This window comes from Neoarius graeffei, chromosome 4, assembly GCF_027579695.1.
Source record: "Neoarius graeffei isolate fNeoGra1 chromosome 4, fNeoGra1.pri, whole genome shotgun sequence".
In the NCBI taxonomy this organism is placed as follows: domain Eukaryota; kingdom Metazoa; phylum Chordata; class Actinopteri; order Siluriformes; family Ariidae; genus Neoarius; species Neoarius graeffei.
The window spans coordinates 113,428,426-113,448,069 of record NC_083572.1 but is presented as its reverse complement, the minus strand read 5'-3'; the positions used below and the strand labels follow the sequence as shown (position 1 = coordinate 113,448,069).

General features: G+C 42.7%; 1 protein-coding gene across 2 annotated transcripts in view; it reads right to left on the bottom strand.

Annotated features, from left to right (window-relative positions):
- Positions 1 to 18,721, bottom strand: part of b4galnt1b (beta-1,4-N-acetyl-galactosaminyl transferase 1b) — a 120,144-nt gene extending 101,423 nt beyond the window's left edge. For both annotated transcript variants that reach the window (XM_060920230.1, XM_060920231.1), the window contains exon 1: positions 18,558 to 18,721. The gene's annotated coding sequence lies outside the window, so the exon portion shown is untranslated. The remainder of the gene's footprint in view (positions 1 to 18,557) is intronic.
- Between the last annotated feature and the right edge of the window lie 923 nt (positions 18,722 to 19,644).

The window sequence follows — 19,644 nt, the reverse complement described above, 5'->3', positions numbered from 1 at the left end:
GCTTTTGCACAGGATGAATATGCCTTCGGAATGGATCCATAGCACAAGTCTATAACCTTATTGTTCCTTGTTGAACATGTGACATACTGGGAATAGGTGGGGAGTACACGTTTAAGGATACAGTTATTAAAGTCCCCCATTACAAACTTGGGTGCATCAGGAGAAATCTCATCAAACTCCTGATTGATATTGTAAATGACGTCGGCTGCTTTATCTGTATTTGCTCTTGGATGTATGTACACAATAGTCAAAAATAATTGTGGGAACTCACGAGGTAAATACGACAGTCGGAGAGACAGCGACAGAAGTTCAATATCCGGGGTGCATATTTTTTTCCTTATCACCGTTGTCCTGCACCATCGGTCATTAATCATAAAACACACCCCTCCTCCTTGCTCCTTGCCCATGGTCTCACTGCAGCGGTCTAATCGTATGATTGAAAAGCCCTCTGGACAAACCTCCGAGTCCGACACGCCATTATTCAGCCAAGTTTCGGTGAAGGCTAGTATGCAGGCCTCCCGATATTCATACAAGTAGCGAGTGTTTGCTCACAACTCGTCCGCTTTCCTCTTGAGCGAATGGACGTTTGCCAAGATGATTGTTGGAAGTGGCACTTTTGCATTCCTCCTTCTGAGTTTTAGACGCGTTCCTCCTCGCTTCCCCCGTTTCCTCTTCTGTCCAAATCTGCTACTGGTGTTGTGCTTTATAATCTCTGCAGGTATATTTGTATCTGATATCCAGTCATGTGTACGATCATGGAGTTGCAAAAGAAAATCCTTTTTGTAGCGTATATGTGCCCCAGATTCGCCAGCTGGTTTGCATGCTGAGAACCCCACCGCGGTAACTGCTAACAAAAATAATAATAAAACTAATGTCCATATATGGCTCATGATGGCCTGCAATGACTGTGGTCGAACTTATCTACGTTATTTTCAAAATAAGTCACGTAGGACAAAACAAACAACATTGAACATCAAACATGCCGACAAACTGTGCTGCAGGTCGCCACTGTGCAGCGCCCCCTCTTTTGATTCTCTTGTGGATCCTTATCTCACCACACCTCCACCCCTAACAGTACGTTCTGGCCAACATGGATCCAGCGGAACTCACCCATCTGAGAACGGCCATCCAGCAGCAGGGGACTCTCCTCAGGCTTCCACCCACAGACCAACGGCCAGGCAGAACAGGCTAACCAGGCTTTGGAGGTTGCACTCAGGTGCATGGCGTCCAGGGATGCCAGTTCTTGGAGCAAGTATCTACCTTGGATCGGATACACACATAACACTCTCCCTTCCTCTGCCACAGGTCTCTCTTCATCCCAGTGCTCACTAGGGTACCAACCACCACTGTTCCCTAGCCAGGAGGTGGAGGTCGCCGTACCTTCAGCCCAGATATTCATACGCTGCCGCAGGAGGACGTGGGCAATGGCCCAGAGAAGACTCATTTGCTCCGCCCTAGCATCCAAGAGGCAGGCCAACAAATGCCGCTCTAAGGCGCCCACCTACTGGGTGGGGCAACGAGTCATGCTCTCCACATGCCACCTGCCACTCAGAACTGTCTCCCGCAAGCTGGCTCCCAGGTACCTAGGACCTTTCCTCATCAGCAAGGTAATCAATCCATGTTCCGTCAGACTGGCTTTACCACTCACCATGCGACGTGTTCACCCCACCTTTCACATATCACAGCTTAAACCCCTGGTCTCCAGTCCAGAGCTACCAAACCCTGCAACCCGTGCATGTTCAAAACACTTATGGCGGGTTGTGAGTGAGGCTTTAATGAGAATGAGAACAGTGTAGTTTCTGCAGGGGAAAGTCTGGATGCCCTAGGTGGAGTTAGCAATCCCCCAACTCCGGCATTAGAGCCCTTACAGTGGGGCGAATGGGTGACAACTCGGCAGCATAAGTGTAGAGCCAAAGCTACCACTGAGGTTCGCCCACGGGAGCACCACTCCTCTCCGCTTCATGTGTCAAACAGGTTCACTCGCCTTAGTGATGCACCCACTGAGAAACCTGAAAGAGCTCTGGTTATACGGGACTCTATCATACAGTACATGAAATTAGCTAGGCCTTTAGGGGCACCAGCAGCTTTAGTCAGGTGTATACTGGGAGCCAGGGTGCGGGACATAGCAAGTAATCTTAGGGTCCGAGGCAAGCACAGGTTCTCAAAGATAGTTATCCATGTAGGAACTAATGATATACGCCTTCGTCAGTCTGAGGTTACTAAGAATAACTTTGTAGAGGTGTTTAAATTAGCGAAGGCGATGTCCGATGCTGTAGTATGCTCTGACCCCATCCCAATGCGGTGTGGCGATATAACTTGCAGCAGGTTATGGTCACTGAACTGCTGGTTGTCCAGGTGGTGCTCTGAGAACAGTGTGGGCTTTATAGATAATTGGGCTAATTTTGAGGGCACTGCTGGCCTGTTAGGGCGGGATGGGATCCATCCCACTCAGGAAGGTGCTGCTCTCATTTCTTGCAGCATAGGCCATAGTCTCAGAATAGGCCTAGTTAATTTCTGACAATCCAGAGCCAAGGCCAGGGAGCACATGAACAGGCTAAACCGACTGTCTGCTAGCTGCACAGAGTCGTCACTCAGGGTCCACTACATCGAGACTGTGTCTGTTCCCCGAGCTCAACAAAAAAGTAGAAATACTCAGAGAGTTTGTTCCAGTAACCTAATCAATATAAAATTAGATCATACTGACTGTACAGCTGCTGCCAGCACCTTTGATCTAAAGGTGGGGCTATTAAATATTAGATCTCTTACATCTAAAGTGCTAATGGTTAATGAACTCATTACTGATCAGGAGTTTAATGTACTGTGTTTAACTGAAACATGGATTAAGCCAAATGAATATATAGCACTGAATGAAGCGAGTCCTCCTGGATACAGTTATATACACCAGCCTCGTCTAACTGGCAGAGGAGGAGGCGTCGCGGTTATTTATAATGATTATCTAGGTGTAACACAAAAACCTGGTTATAAATTGAATACATTTGAAGTTCTTCATACTAATAATGCTTTTCTGCTCCTCGGACCTGCCTGATCCATCCTGGTGCCCTGTGTCCGGTCGGAGTCTCATCACATCGCTCCTGTGGAGGACGGCCCCACGTGGACAGTTGAAAGTCACACTTGGAAGACGCTCTGGACACTTACAGTAATGCCCTTATGGCTGAGGACTACAGTTGACTTGCTAACTTTAGGACTGCAGTTGTCATGAACAGTTTTACACTCAAGTTTCCATCAATGAAGAGTTTATAACATCAATGAAACTGACTTCATGTTAAAACTGCTCATGTTATAATCATGTTGTCACGTCAAGTCAACTTTATTGTCAAATATGCTATACCTGCTCGACATACAGCACAGATGAAATTTCAGTCCTCTCTGACCCACGGTGCAAACAGGCAATGCAATAAATAAATAAAAACAGAATAATTGAAATAAACAATATAAACAGTATGAACACTCTAGATAAGAACTAGACATAGACTAAACACTCATATATATACACACACACACACACACACACATTTTATATATATATATGAGCATACATATAAAACACACACATATAAATTGTCTGCTGTTGCCCAAATGAGGATGGGTTCCCTTTTGAGTCTGGTTCCTCTTGAGGTTTCTTCCTCATGTTGTCTGAGGGAGTTTTTCCTTGCCACCGTCACCACAGGCTTGATCATTGGGGATAGATTAGGGATAAAATTAGCTCATGTTTAAAATCATTCAAATTCTGTAAAGCTGCTTTGCAACAATGTCTATTGTTAAAAGCGCTATGGAAATAAACTTGACTTGATCCAGGAGGTCACAAAAGAACTTCAATGAACATCTACAGAATTACAGGCCTCGCTTGCCTCGTCCATGATCACAATTCTGAAACAATTCTGCAAAGAAGAGTGGCCAAAAATTCCTCCACAGCGATGTAAAAGACTCACTGCAAGTTATCACAAACGTTTAATTGCAGTTGTTGCCGCCAAGGGTGGCCCAACCAGTTATTAGGTTTAAGGGGGCAATTACTTTTTCACATGGGTGATACAGGTTTTGATTAACCCTTTACTTTTAAGAAATGGAGTGATCATTTAAAAGGTTCATTTTGTTTTTACTTACATCGTCTTTATCTTACATTAGACTTTGCTGGACGACCTAAAACATTTAAATGTGACAAAGGAGCAAAAATGGAACCAATCAGCAGGGGGCAAATACTTTTTCACAGCACTGTGGAGGTGCAAAGCCAGCGACGAGACACATGAGACAGCTCATCTGACTACAGATCTCGTCAGCAGACCCCACTCCTGATCGTGGACGAGGCCGCAGTCAGTACTATCCTTCAGACAGAAACAACTCTAGAGACTCTTCTGAGGACGGATGTTCAGCTGGAGATATCTCCTACAGATCTCCCAGGCATGTTCGAGACTGGTATGACAGACAGGATTCTCACACATGTTCTGGATCATCTGAGCGCCATGAACATGGCTACAGCACATCACCTAGGGACGATGCTAAGCGTGGCCGCTCTCCTGAACGGTATGAGGAGAGACATCCGTCTGAGCACTCTCCAAGTCCTGGACATGTACGGTTCCATTCTCCTTCTCACATCAACAAGGTAAACTTCAAGTTGTTGACAGTGAGGGCCAATTGCTAGCTACTTTCCTCAGGCCCATAAGGACATTAATGCCCCACCTACTTACTTCACCAGAAAGTGTCGGAGATTGATGTGCCAAAAAGATAAGTGTCGGTTGTGATTGAGGACACTGTTGTGCATGATTTTTGTTGCAGATATTTCAGTTATCAGTAAGGATTTCAGGACATCTCTCGCTGCTCTTCACAAAAAGCCCATCGTCAAACAGTTTGTTCCTCTGACTGGTGTTCCAGGCCATCCTCTGGACTCAACTCACAGATGTGGAGGAAACTACAGTCAACATGGCATCCAGGCTCACAGGCAGCCCATCCCCTGAGCTCACTCTCTACACACGCACCGAGGATCACCTCCGACCTCCCTTCCTGCTCATCACCTCATCCAGCTCCGTCCCTCAGTGAGGCGCTACAGATGTCTGTCCACTAAAACTAAATGTTTCACAAACAGCTTCCCCCTCATCGCGATCAGGACTCTGAATTCCTCCCTCTGGTCCCCTCCTCATTACATGTGTCCCGTTCAGCTCACACGTGTCTAATATCTCATCTCATTTCATTATCTCTAGCTGCTTTTATCCTGTTCTACAGGGTTGCAGGCAAGCTGGAGCCTATCCCAGCTGACTACGGGCGAAAGGCGGGGTTCACCCTGGACAAGTCGCCAGGTCATCACAGGGCTGACACATAGACACAGACAACCACATTCACACTCACACCTACGGTCAATTTAGAGTCACCAGTTAACCTAACCTGCATGTCTTTGGACTGTGGGGGAAACCGGAGCACCCGGAGGAAACCCACGCAGACAACATGCAAACTCTGCACAGAAAGGCCCTCGCCAGCCACAGGGCTCAAACCTGGACCTTCCTGCTGTGAGGCGACAGCGCTAACCACTACGCCGCCCGTGTCTAATATTGATTGATTGATTGATTGATTGATTGAGGAACTTTATTAATCCCCAAGGGGGAAATTGAACGCCACCTGACCATACATACAACACATAACAGTAAGACAGGACAACCACATCATAAATAAAAGGAGAAATATAAATAGATAAAGATATAAAAAATAAAAACATAAAAACAGTTCATCATAAAACTCCCAAAGAATCACAGCAATTTTCTAAAACTGCCATTAAAAGCGCAGTTGAATACTTACAAGATTAAAAGTACTTAGCAGTTTTTGTTAAGAAGTCTTATCGCTGCAGGAATAAAAGACCTCCTAAACCGTTCAGTGGAGCAATTGGGTAGAAGGAGCCTTTGACTCCTTCCACTCCTCACAAATAGGCTGTACAGTGGGTGATCATCTTTCAACATGACACTATTCACCTTCCTCATCACCCGCTCCTCTAGAATTTGCTCAACTGTACTCAAACATATGCCTGTGATGGACCCTGCTTTCTTAATAAGCTTATTTAATTTGTTCCTGTCCTCCAGTGTCATGTTTCCTCCCCAGCATACAACAGCATAAAATAAAACACTTGCCACAATTCCATGATAAAATGTGTTTAAGATTGGTCTCCCCAAATCAAAAGATCTCAACTTTCTCAGAAAAAATAGTCTGGACTGGGCCTTCTTAAAAATAATATTACTGTTCATCTTCCAATCCAGTTTGTTATCAAGGTGGATGCCAAGGTATTTGTATGATGTCACAACATCTACTGGGTGATCATTAATAAGTATTGTGACTGGCACATTTCTTTTTTTCCTGAAATCAATGATTAGCTCCTTGCACTTGTCAACGTTTAAAATAAGATGGGCAGCTTCACACCAGCTAACAAAGCTATCCACCTCTGCCTGGTATATTGCATAGTTGTCTTTATTAATATATCCCACCAAGGCAGAGTCATCTGAAAATTTCTGAAGATGACGAGGAGCTACTATGTCTGCAGTCAGAGGTGTATAAAGTAAATAAAAAAGGAGATAACACCGTTCCTTGTGGTGCCCCTATGTTTGTCTTAATAGTCTCAGAAGTGCTATTTTGTATTCTTACATATTGCGGTCTACATGTGAGGTAGTCAGTGATCCAACCTACAGTGGATTTGTGAAGATTAAAACCATAAAGCTTTTTGGCTAAAATGTGAGGTTGTAGGGTATTAAAAGCACTAGAAAAATCAAAAAGCATTATTCTCACAGAAGCAGCAGAGGTCTCCAAATGGCTGTACACCCTGTGCAACAAATAAATAAGAGCATCATCCGTACCAACACCCTCCCGGTAAGCAAATTGCAGCGGGTCCTGAAAGGCACTGACCTGTGCCCTCAGGTGCCCCAGTATTGTCCTCTCAAAGCACTTCATGACATGGGAGGTCAAGGCAATGGGTCTCAAGTCTTTAAGAGCCTTGGCATTGGGTTTCTTAGGCACTGGTACAATACAGGATGTTTTCCATATAGCAGGGACTTTTGAGACAGACAAGGACAAGGTAAACAAATAATGTAAAACATCACACAACTGATCAGCACATACTTTAAGGACACGTGGCATGATCCCATCTGGACCAGGGGCCTTATTTACATTAAGCTTTCGTAGCTGAGAGCGTACCTCCTCAACAGTAATGGTTACTGGAGGATAGAGAGATGGACACCCCTCTTCCTCCTGTAAAGGTGCACTGTAAAAAAAAATAGTTGAGAATACTTGAAATTTCAAGGCAACAGTCTGCATTAAGAATTTTATGTTTTGCCAACGATGTGCCCATGATAATCCAAACTATGATAAAACTGTTATCTTTATTAAGAATTCTTAATTAAGTCAATTTTCAATTCCTCATTCTGCCAACATAGATTTCTCTTTTTGCTGAACAGTGGCATTCACAGTAGTGCAAAAAGGCAATCAGACTTTTTTCACCTCTATTTGGATAGGACAGCATAGAGACAGGAAATGAGCAGGAGAGAGAGAGACGGGGAGGGATATGACCTCAGGTCAGAACCGAACCCAGGTCCCCGGATTTATGGTATGGCGCCTTATCCACCTGAGCCACGATGCCCCTGAGGTTATCACAATTTATCATTAAACTATACATGCCTTTTTTCATTGTTCTACACAATTACAAAACTTCAATATTGAAATAAAGTTTTTAAAACCCACATCATGGGTATGGTGTCGTGGCTCAGGTGGATAAGGTGCCATACCATAAATCCGGGGACCTGGGTTCGATTCCGACCCGAGGTCATTTCCCGATCCGTCCCTCTCTCCCGCTCATTTCCTGTCTCTACACTGTCCTATCCAAATAAAGGTGAAAAAAGCCCCCCAAAAAAGTCTGATAACCTCAATTGCCTTTTTGTACTACTGTGAATGCCACTGTTCAGCAAAAAGAGAAATCTATGTTGGCAGAATGAGGAATTGAAAATTGACTTAATTAAGAATTCTTAATAAAGATAACAGTTTTATCATAGTTTGGATTATCATGGGCACATCATTGGCAAAACATAAAATTCTTAATGCAGACTGTTGCCTTGAAATTTCAAGTATTCTCAACTATTCTTTTTTTACAGTGTGTAATGTAATGCGCTGGTATGTGATGATCAGTTGAGTTCACAGTGCAATCAAATTTTGCATAAAAAAGGTTAGCCTCATCAGGTGTGAATGTTTCCCCATTCAGGTTGCTAGTGACAGGACCAAACCCTGTTATTGATTTAAGTCCATTCCATAAACCTTTGGTGTCACACTCCTGTAGTTTATTCTCAACTCTGTCCTTGTATTTATTCTTTCCTTGCCTAATGGCAACCTTTACATTCTTTTGTGCCACTCTGATCCTGTCCTTGTTCTTACTCATGAAGGCAGCTTTCTTTTCATTAATTGCATCCTTAATGTCCTTAGTAATCCATGGCTTATTGTTAGAATAAAGTTTTATAGTTTTACATGGGATAAGCAAATCCGTACAGAATTTAATATAATCAGTAACACAGTCAGTCACACAATCCACCTCTTTAGAGTCTTCATCATAGAAAACAGACCAATCGGTACACTCCAGACAGTCTTGCAAATCCTGACACGCCCCCTTTGACCATACACGCACTGTTTTTGTAGAAACAGGCTGTCTACGAGCCAAAGTGGTGTACTTGGAGGAAAGGAGCACTAGATTATGGTCCGACCTCCCAAGTGGAGGGAGGTCAGTAGATTTGTAGCTGTCTTTAATATTTGCATAAAAAAGGTCAATAGTTTTTTCGCCCCTCGTTGGGCAGTTGACAAACTGCCTAAATGAGGGCAGCGACGCGGAGAGGGTACAGTGATTAAAATCACCATTAATCACAACGAAAGCGTCCGTTGTGTGACTCTGAAGTTCACGGACAACTCTTGATATCGAGTCAGTTGCCAATTTAGCATTGGCAGATGGTGGGATGTATGTTACGATTACAATGACATTCGTAAACTCCCGTGGAAGGAAATAGGGTCTGCAACTCACCGCCAGTAGTTCAATGTTTGGGTCACACACTCTGTGCTTTTCTGTAATGTGTCCAGGATGACACCACTGATTGTTAACGTACAGGCAGACACCACCGCCCGATTTCTTGCCTGCCTTCTCAGGATCCCTATCATGTCGGATCATTGTAAATCCATCCATTTCCATATAAGCCGTAGTAATGCAATCCGTAAGCCAAGTTTCCGTAAAGCACAGAAGGCTGCACTGTCGGTATAGTCTGTCATACCTCACCAGCGACGCTAATTCATCAACTTTGTTGACTATGGAGCGCACGTTTCCCATAATCACAGACGGGAGAACAGGCTTGTGCTTCATGTGTCTATTTCGAACCTTTACACCACTGCGTCGGCCTCTTTTCCTCCGTTTCATCTCCGGGGGTAAATCCCATTTTGGACAGTCATCGTTGATCATTGTATCCCGAATGCTGCACAACTCTCCCACAGTGTAGGAGACAACCGCGGCCGTATCAGCCACTCTGAGACATTGTATTCCAAAACGGATACATCCACTCCACAAAATAAACCACAGTAGCACACATATGTTCACCTTAAGTCCAAACATGTTGCTTGTGATTTTTGACGTTAAACAATGAACTGTGTTTGAGAAACAAGACTGACAAACAAACGATCACTCTACAGGTAGCAAGCTGCCGACAGGGCAGGCGCCATCTTGACATTAAGGATAATATCAATTATCTCTTTTTCTTTTTTCGCTAATAAAGAGCTAAATGTTTGTTTTATTGGGTATCTGATATTCGAGCTGTAATAATGATTTAAAAAACAATGACAGATTGCATTTTAGAGCTTTATTTAGAGCATCTGATCATTTCAATTTAGTGTCCAATCGTTTTAGTTTAGTGGTATCTGCCCAAGAGGTGGTTGTGAACTAACAACGATTATCAGAACTCATTCTGCTTGGGAAAATTGTAGAGAGCTGCTGCCATTGTTAACCTGCAAAGCTGTCTCACTCCATACCTGTGGTCAACTATACAACAGTTGTGTGCATAGCACCATGTTATACGGTTCTGAATGTTGGGCACTCCAAAGAGATGACCGAAAATGGCTTGAGCGTAATGAAAGAGCCATGCTTTTATGGACGTGCAATGTCAAAAGCGGAATACGAATTAGCACGTCTTCTCTTCTGCAGATGCTGAACCTCCGTCGCCTTGACACTGTCCTCAGATGCAATCGTCTCTGTTGGTTTGGACACGTCCAATGCAGTAATTCTTGGATCAACAGATGTACTACCCCAGAAGTTGAAGGATCGAACAACCGTGGCTGACCTTGAAAAAGCTGGAAAGAATCTGTCCGTGCTGATTTGAAGCTATGGAATATCACAGAGGAGGCAACTCAAGACTGTGCTGAATGGAGAGCTCTGCTGAAGACTGCTAGTCATACACATGTCTGACGTGTCAACTGACTCAAAACGGATAGTGAGTGAGTGAGTCTGGCTGCTTCAGTTTATTGTCCAATCATTTCACTTCAGTGTCTGATCATTTTAGTTTAGCATCTGATTGTTTCCATTTAATGTCTGATTATTTCAGTTTCACGTCCGATCATTTTATTTCGCATCCAATCATTACAGTTTAGCATCCAATTTTAGTTTAGCGTCCAATTGTTTCAGTTTATTGTACGATCGTTTCACTTTAGTGTCTGATCATTTTAATTTAGCATCTGATTGCTTCAGTTTAATGTCTGATTATTTCAGTTTTACATCCAATCATTTTATTTAGCAGCCAATCATTACAGTTTTGTGTCCAATTTTTTCAGTTGGGACTACCGCACTTTAGCCGGCGCTAAAATACGCGAAAAGTCACACTAACCCTAACCCTCAAACAACCAATCCCAAAGCACAGACAAACACTAGTTTTGATTACTTTTTGACATATAATAGAACAAGGTAAGCTTTTCTTTATTTATTATTGATAATACGGGGGCTGCCACCCCCGAACCCCCGCTTAAATTCACTCAAACGCCGCTAGGCTCGGTAAAGTACAGCACCTGCTAAAGTGCAAACTATCCTTTCAGTTTACTGTCCGATCATTTCACTTTAGTGTCTGATCATATTAGTTTAGCATCCGATTGCTTCAGTTTAATGTCTGATTATTTCAGTTTCACATCCGATCATTTTATTTAGCAGCCAATCATTACAGTTTCATGTCCAATTTTAGGTCAGCACCTGATTGTTTCAGTTTAGTGTCTGATTGTTTCGGTTTAACATTGAGAGCTTTATTTCTTCCTTTAAACAGAGGAACAGAGGGAAGTGAGCATAGTAATTTTACAAACTGTTTGTTCAGACTCATCGTTTTTACTGTAAGCTTTTTAGGAGATAAAACCACTGTGGTGTTCGACCCGGATTTAAATCTCAGACACTCTGTAAAGTTCACAGTGATGTTCACTTCAGCGCCAGCTCTCACACCACATGACATCCTGTTCAGCACTCTTATCACGGGCATAAATAATGAAATTTGTAAGCAATATGATCTGCGTTAGCGTGCGCTTTAAAAGACCCGACTGGCTGCAGATCAGTGAGTGCAGCTGAGTGAAAGAAGTGCTGCGGCTGACGTGAACACGTGGCGCCGAAACCATCCTGGATGAGAGCCATGAGAGTGCACCAAGGAGAAAGATCACAAATGTGGCTCTAAATATGGACAGTCAGAGTGGGTCGATGGAGAAAAGTCTAATGTACAGGGTCAGGAGATCAGACACAGCAACTGGCTCTCACAGGATTTATCATAAGACCAAGGAACTGGTGGTGGATTTTGGCAGGACGAGGTTCTCTTCACCTACCCCAGCGAGCATTCAGGGAAAGGACACTGAGATTGTTAGGAGCTACAAGTACCTGGGTGTTCATCTGAACAATAAACTGGACTGGACTGATCACACACACGCCCTGAACAAGAAAGGCCAGAGCAGACGCCACCTGCTGAGGAGGCTCAGGGCCTTTGAAATACAGGGTCCACTTCTGAACTCTTTTTATGACTCTGTGGTGGCATCAGCCATATTCTATGGAGTTGTCTGTTGGGGAAGCAGCATCACAACAGCAGAGAGGAAAAACCTTAACAAGCTGATTAGGAAGGCAGGATCTGTCCTGGGCTGTGCACTGGACTCAATGGACGTAGTGGGGGAGAGGAGGACATTGGCCAAGTTGTCATCCTTAATGGCGAACACCTCCCACCCACTGCAGGAGACAGTAGCAGCACTGGGCAGCTCCTTCAGTGACCGGCTCCTCCATCTGCGGTGTGTTAAGGAGAGATACAGCAGCTCCTTCCTCCCTACTGCTGTGAGACTGTACAACCGGCACCTCACCAAGCACAGCACCAGACGCTCCTCACAATAATCAACAGTACTGTCCAGATCACGTCTACATCCACAGAAACCCCTCTGAATGTATACGGTGTGCACTGACTATCAGCATCAGTACTTTACAGCAAACTGCTAGCTACACACGGTTAAAATGGCTCTTGTACTATATACCTACTTACTTGTGCAATACTACCTGTACAATACTTACACGTGCAATACCATCTGCATAATACACTTATGTTAACTGTATATTTGCAAACCTGCTAATTTGTTAATTTTATCTTCAATTTGTAGTTTATTTCTTTTTATATATACCTTTTTTTGTATACTGAGTACTTTTTGCACGACTCTTTCACTGCCTTATATTCTTTTCTTTCTATATTTTGCTGCTTTTTTCCTGCTGTAACAATGTAAATTTCCCTTTGTGGGATAATAAAAGGCTAACTTAGTAAAGCCTTGAGGACAGAATGGAAAAAAAACCGTCATGTTCATAGAAATTTTCTGAGATTAGCTCGGAAAACTAATCCTCTGATTGTTCATTAAGCTACACTATAGTGCATTTAGACTTTGGATGGCCTGTGTGAAACGGGAAAGTTGGATTTAATCATGTTGGTGTGTATACAGTTTCTTGCAAAAGTATTCATCCCCCTTGGTGTTTGTCCTGTTTTGTCGCATTACAAGCTGGAATTAAAATGGATTTTTGGAGGGTTAGCAACATTTGATTTACACATCATGCCTACCACTTTAAAGGTGCAATTTGTTGTTTTATTGTGACACAAACAATAATTAAGGTGAATAAACAAAAATCTGGAGTGTGCATAAGTATTCACCCCCTCTTCTATGAAACCCCTAAATAAGAGCTGCTCCAACCAATTCACTTCATCAGTCACATAATTAGTTGATTAAGATCCACCTGTGTGGAATGAAAGTGTCACATGATCTGTCACATGATGTCTGTATAAATCAACCTGTTCTGGAAGGACCCTGACTCTGCAACACGACTCAGCAAGCAACATGAAAACCAAGGAGCCTCCAAACAGGTCAGAGACAAAGTTGTGGAGAAGTATAGATCAGGGTTGGGTTATAAAAAATATATTCCAAACTTTGAATATCCCACAGAGCTCCATTAAATCCATTATAGCAAAATGGAAAGAATATGGCACCACTACAAACCTGACAAGAGAAGGCCCCGCCCACCAAAACTCACAGACCGGGCAAGGAGGGCATTAATCAGAGACACAACAAAGACACCAAAGATAACACTGAAGGAGCTGCAAAGATCCACAGTGGAGATGGGAGTACCTGTCCATTGGACCACTTTAAGCTGTACACGCCACAGAATGGACAGGGCTTTATGGAAGCGTGGCCAGAAAAAAAAACATTGTTTAAGAAAACCCATTTGGAGTTTGCCCAACAGCATGTGGCAGACTCCCCAAACACATGGAAGAAGATTCTCTGGTCAAATGAGACTAAAATTGATTTTTTTGGCCATCATGGGAAATGCCATGTGTGGCGCAAACCCAACACCCTGAGAACACCATTCCTACAGTGAAGCATGGTGGTGGCAGCATCATGCTATGGGGATGTTTTTCATCTGCAGGGACAGGAAAGCTGGTCAGGACTGAAGGAAAGATGGATGGCACTAAATACAGGGCAATTCTGGAGGAAAACCTGTTTGAGTCAGCCAGAGGTTTGAGACTGGGACGAAGGTTCACGTTCCAGCAGGACAATGACCCAAAACATACTGCTAAAGCTACACTGGAGTGGTTTAAAGGGAAACATTTAAATGTCTTGGAATGGCCTAATCAAAGCCCAGACCTCAATCCAATTGAGAATCTGTGGCATAACTTGAAGATTGCTGCACACCAACGCAACCCATCTAACTTGAAGGAATTGGAGCAGTTTTGCCTTGAGGAATGGGCAAAAATCCCAGTGGCCAGATGTGCTAAGCTAATAGAGACATACCCCAAGAGATTTGCAGCTGGAATTGCAGCAAAAGGTATTGACTTTGGGGGGTGAATACCTATGCACACTCCAGATTTCTGTTTTTTCATCTTAATTATTTTTTGTATCGCAATAAAACAACAATTTTCACCTTTAAAGTTGTAGACATGTTGTGTAAATCAAATGGTGCTAACCCTCCAAAAATCCATTTTAACTCCAGCTTGTAATGCGAAAAAACAGGACAAACACCAAGGGGGATGAATACTCTTACAAGACACTGTAAATAACATGTTTCCACTGGATGATGTGGTGCAGCTCAGTAACCTCCATTCACTTCCCTCATTAAAGACCATATTTTGTATAAGTTTCACATCAACTGTAAATGGAGTAATATGCAATGTAATAAATCCATAATAAACCTACCGTATTGGCCCGAATATAAGACGACCCTGAATATAAGACGACCCCCCCCCCCCCTTTTCCAAGTTCATCTTTGGGGAAAAAGTTTTTTGAAGACCAAATGTTCATTCATATAACGCGTATTTATTTCAAAATTCTGTTTAAAATTAGAGGCTTTTGTTTTTCACATTTAAATAGAGGTCATTTCAGTCTCATTTCCGTGAACACTTTTCATAGAAGTAAAAAAAGAGGCTAAACTGCAGGCTACTAGACAAGCCAAATTAAAACATTTAAATTGCATTAATTCAACAAATTTGTCAGGTTTAGACTGAAAGTTCATAAACTTCAGAATGTCAATGCATTAACTTCCCATAGCCTACGGGTATATGGAATAAATTTGCAGAACAGTGCAAATGTTTTAAAAAATGCATTAAACAATACATTAAGGTTTACAATAATAAACAACTGAAACAATGGAAAGGGTAGTTTGCTAAATTACAGCTACTCAGCACAGAGATCCGCAGCCTCACTTTGCTCACTCTCACTGTCCTCACTTTCACTTTCGTTTTTGGCGGCATTTTGTCTAGTCCGCGAATTTAAGACGACCCCCCTTTTTAAGAGCTATTTTTTACAACAAAAACACCGTCTTATATTCGAGCCAATATGGTAATAAGACATCTCAAAGCTTTCTCGTCTTCCAGCATTAGCATTAGCATGTCTGTCTCCTCAAGTATCGATGATGGTGTTGTCTTCCATAACTGACTCTCGGAAAGCATCTCCATCACTGATTTTCGGCTTTCCCCTCTCTGAGTGAACCCTGATATTTTCATGATAGAGGTTTCCCTCCCAGGATCCAAGGAGAACGCTTTTCCAAAACGAAGAACACTGAACATTTAATTATCCTCAAGTCCAGATGAACTCCAGGGGAAGTCCAAAAGGTTCTGTGTAGAACTTATTATCAGAAATTATTCCAAACTGGAACCTGTTCAGTAAGAACTATAAAAAGAATCATCACTAGACCCTTGAGGAACCCTTTTTTATTTGACATGTACACTTTGACATAAACATTGGACACTAATCCCAAATCCAGACTCAAAATCTCTGAAATCAGCTTTTCCCTCTCTGGAGGAACCTTTACAGGTTCTGTGCAGTGGTTTCTATGGTCGCATGTGAGCAGAAAACACATCAACATACAGCACAAGACAACAGCGCATCAGAAAACACACCAGCTTTCACTTAGGCCATCCTTAAAAAAAAATCCGTTTCCTGTCCACCGGGTGAGCAAAAAAAATTTCAGTCGGGAGGGAGGGATTTTTTTTTTTTAATGGATGGGTAAGAAATCGCAATGCTGTGTTTTGCTTTTTCTTTCAGTACTTTTTTATTACAAAAGCAGACACATTTAATAAAATGACAGTTTAATCAACTGAAACTTGTACAAAAACTTTAAGTTAGCATTTTAAATGCTGACTGCAACATTTGCAAAACTTTTACAAAGGTACTTAAAATGTCCGACACACAGACTTTTTGTAGTTCTAAATCTAAAAATATATATTTAACAGGAAGTTACTTATGTTACTACAGTGCATTCCGAATCTGTTGTATTTCAGATTTTTACCATTGTGATTCCAAATTTGCTCTCGTGATTCTGAATTCTCTATCATGTTTTGGAATTTGTTGTCGTGATTCCGAATTCGCTATCGTGCTTTGGAATTTGTTGTCATGGTTCCGAATTTGCTGTTGTGATTCCGAATTAACTCTCGTGTTTTGGAATTTGTTATTGTGATTCCGAATTTCAAATTTGCTGTTGTGATTCTGAATTTGCTATCATGTTTTGGAATTTGCTGTTGTGATTCCGAATTCACTATCATGTTTTGGAATTTGCTGTTGTGATTCCGAATTCGCTATCGTGTTTTGGAATTTGTTGTTGTGATTCCAAATTTGCTGTCATGTTTCGGAATTTGTTATTGTGATTCCAAATTTGCTATCGTGTTTTGGAATTTGCTGTTGTGATTCCGAAATCGCTATCATCTTTTGGAATTTACTGTTGTGATTCCGAATTCGCTATCGTGTTTTGGAATTTGTTGTGATTCTAAATTTGCTGTCATGTTTCGGAATTTGTTGTTGTGATTCCGAATTCCCTATCATGTTTTGGAATTTGCTGTTGTGATTCCGAATTTCAAATTTGCTGTTGTGATTCCGAATTCGCTATCATGTTTTGGAATTTGCTGTTGTGATTCCGAATTCACTATCATGTTTGGAATTTGTTGTTGTGATTCCTAATTTCAAATTTGCTGTTGTGATTCTGAATTCACTATCATGTTTTGGAATTTGCTGTTGTGATTCCGAATTCACTATCATGTTTGGAATTTGTTGTTGTGATTCCGAATTTCAAATTTGCTGTTGTGATTCCGAATTCACTATCATGTTTTGGAATTTGCTGTTGTGATTCCGAATTCACTATCATGTTTGGAATTTGTTGTTGTGATTCCGAATTTCAAATTTGCTGTTGTGATTCCGAATTCACTATCATGTTTTGGAATTTGTTGTTGTGATTCCGAATTCACTATCATGTTTTGGAATTTGCTGTTGTGATTCTGAATTTCAAATTTGCTGTTGTGATTCCGAATTCACTATCATGTTTGGAATTTGTTGTTGTGATTCCTAATTTCAAATTTGCTGTTGTGATTCTGAATTCACTATCATGTTTTGGAATTTGCTGTTGTGATTCCGAATTCACTATCATGTTTGGAATTTGTTGTTGTGATTCCGAATTTCAAATTTGCTGTTGTGATTCCGAATTCACTATCATGTTTTGGAATTTGCTGTTGTGATTCCGAATTTCAAATTTGCTGTTGTGATTCCGAATTCGCTATCATGTTTTGGAATTTGTTGTTGTGATTCCGAATTTCAAATTTGCTGTTGTGATTCTGAATTCGCTATTGTGTTTTGGAATTTGCTGTCATGCTTCCAAACTTCCTATCAGTATTGAGAGCTTGCTGTCCCGATCCTTTGCTGTGATCTTTCTGAACTTCCTGTCACAGTTCCCAGTTTACTGTTATCTTCAGGTTTCCCCGTGTGTTGTGCGGCTTTTGGTTTTGCTGTTTAGCCACACCGACCCTTTGTTTATAAGGCTGAAAAGAGAGCGAGAGAGAGAGAGAGAGAGAGAGAGAGAGAGGAAACAAACATTTGTCCTGGCTGTCACGCGCATATGCACCGTGTGGTGCGCGTGGACACCAGGACGGTTTGCACCCGGAGCCTCAAACTAACTGGGGAAGCTGGAAACGCGTTCATGGAAGACTGGAATGCAGTATGGAGACCCGTGCATTTTTTGCTATTTATTTATTTATTTATTTATTTGCATGCGCGTTTGTATGTGCATCTCTCTCTCTCTCTCTCTCTCTCTCACACACACACACACACACACAGACACACACACACGAGATCTGCAAAATCGTCGGCCTACATTGGATCACGTAAAGCATGCGCGCGCTGACCAGTCATTCCTGTTAAACCTCAACACACACACACACACACACACAGAACCTGGCCGCGAGGTGAACACACACACACACACACACACAACACTCCTTGAGCAGTGAGAGAGATTATAAACCTCCTGCAGCAAACTGGATTCGAACCAATGACCGTTCATTTATTATTATTATTATTATTATTATTATTAAAATAAAACACGGAGGCCTCTTTATCTGTCAGAGGCATCACTGGCGCATGTTGCACAAATCTGTTACTGTGTGCAAAAGAGGGTCGGAAATCATCAAGCTAGTCGCATCATCATCATCATCATCAGGGGCGAGAAAAAAACCCTGCATGCCATAAATAGAGCTTACCTTTAACTGCAATTTAAAGCGACTCCTGTGATTAGGATCCTAAATCAGAGCCTGCAGAAGAACAGCAGCAGCCACATCCGGAGGCATGACGCCCAGCTGCTGATGGAGGAGAGGAGCAGAGGGAGAGGTGGAGGAGAAACATGCCGATGGAGAGGGAGAGAAGGAAAAGCTGACCGCAGCACAGCACCGCGAGCGAGCGAGCGGAGGAACAACCCCGGAGATCCTCGCAGTTCCACCGTGAGCCCGAGAGAGGGCGCACACACACACACACACACACACACACGCGCGCGCGCGCGCGGTTGCCAGTTTACAGCCCAAATGCCTATCAGCCAGAGGGCCAGAGGTTCCTAATCCTCCTTTTGTGCCACACCCACATCCTCCCCTCTGAACAGACACAGAGGTGTTCCACATGCCATTGATTAGCACCCGGGACACAGCACTCAGAAATCCACTCTCAAGCTCAGTCATCTATTTAATTTCCCCCTACCTTTTATTCCCTCTCTCAGTTTATTTTTTACTTCACCTTGTAAAACATTTTGCATTCACATCAGCAAAAATCTCTCATCTCATCTCATTATCTGTAGCTGCTTTATCCTGTTCTACAGGGTCGCAGGCGAGCTGGATCCTATCCCAGCTGACTACGGGTGAAAGGCGGGGTTCACCCTGAACAAGTCGCCAGGTCATCACAGGGCTGACACATAGACACAGACAACCATTCACACTCACATTCACACCTACGCTCAATTTAGAGTCACCAGTTAACCTAACCTGCATGTCTTTGGACTGTGGGGGAAACCGGAGCACCCGGAGGAAACCCACGCGGACACGGGGAGAACATGCAAACTCCGCACAGAAAGGCCCTCGCCGGCCACGGGGCTCGAACCCGGACCTTCTTGCTGTGAGGCAACAGCATTAACCACTACACCACCGTGATCAGCAAAAACATCCTGGGAAATAAACATCAATAACTGCAGAACACAAAGTGTTTTAGGCTTGACCCCGTGATGAAACTATTTTTATGAAAATATTTGATCTAGAAGCCTGGAGCAAAGCATTTGGGTTCAAGTAGAATCCAAGTCGTTTTCTG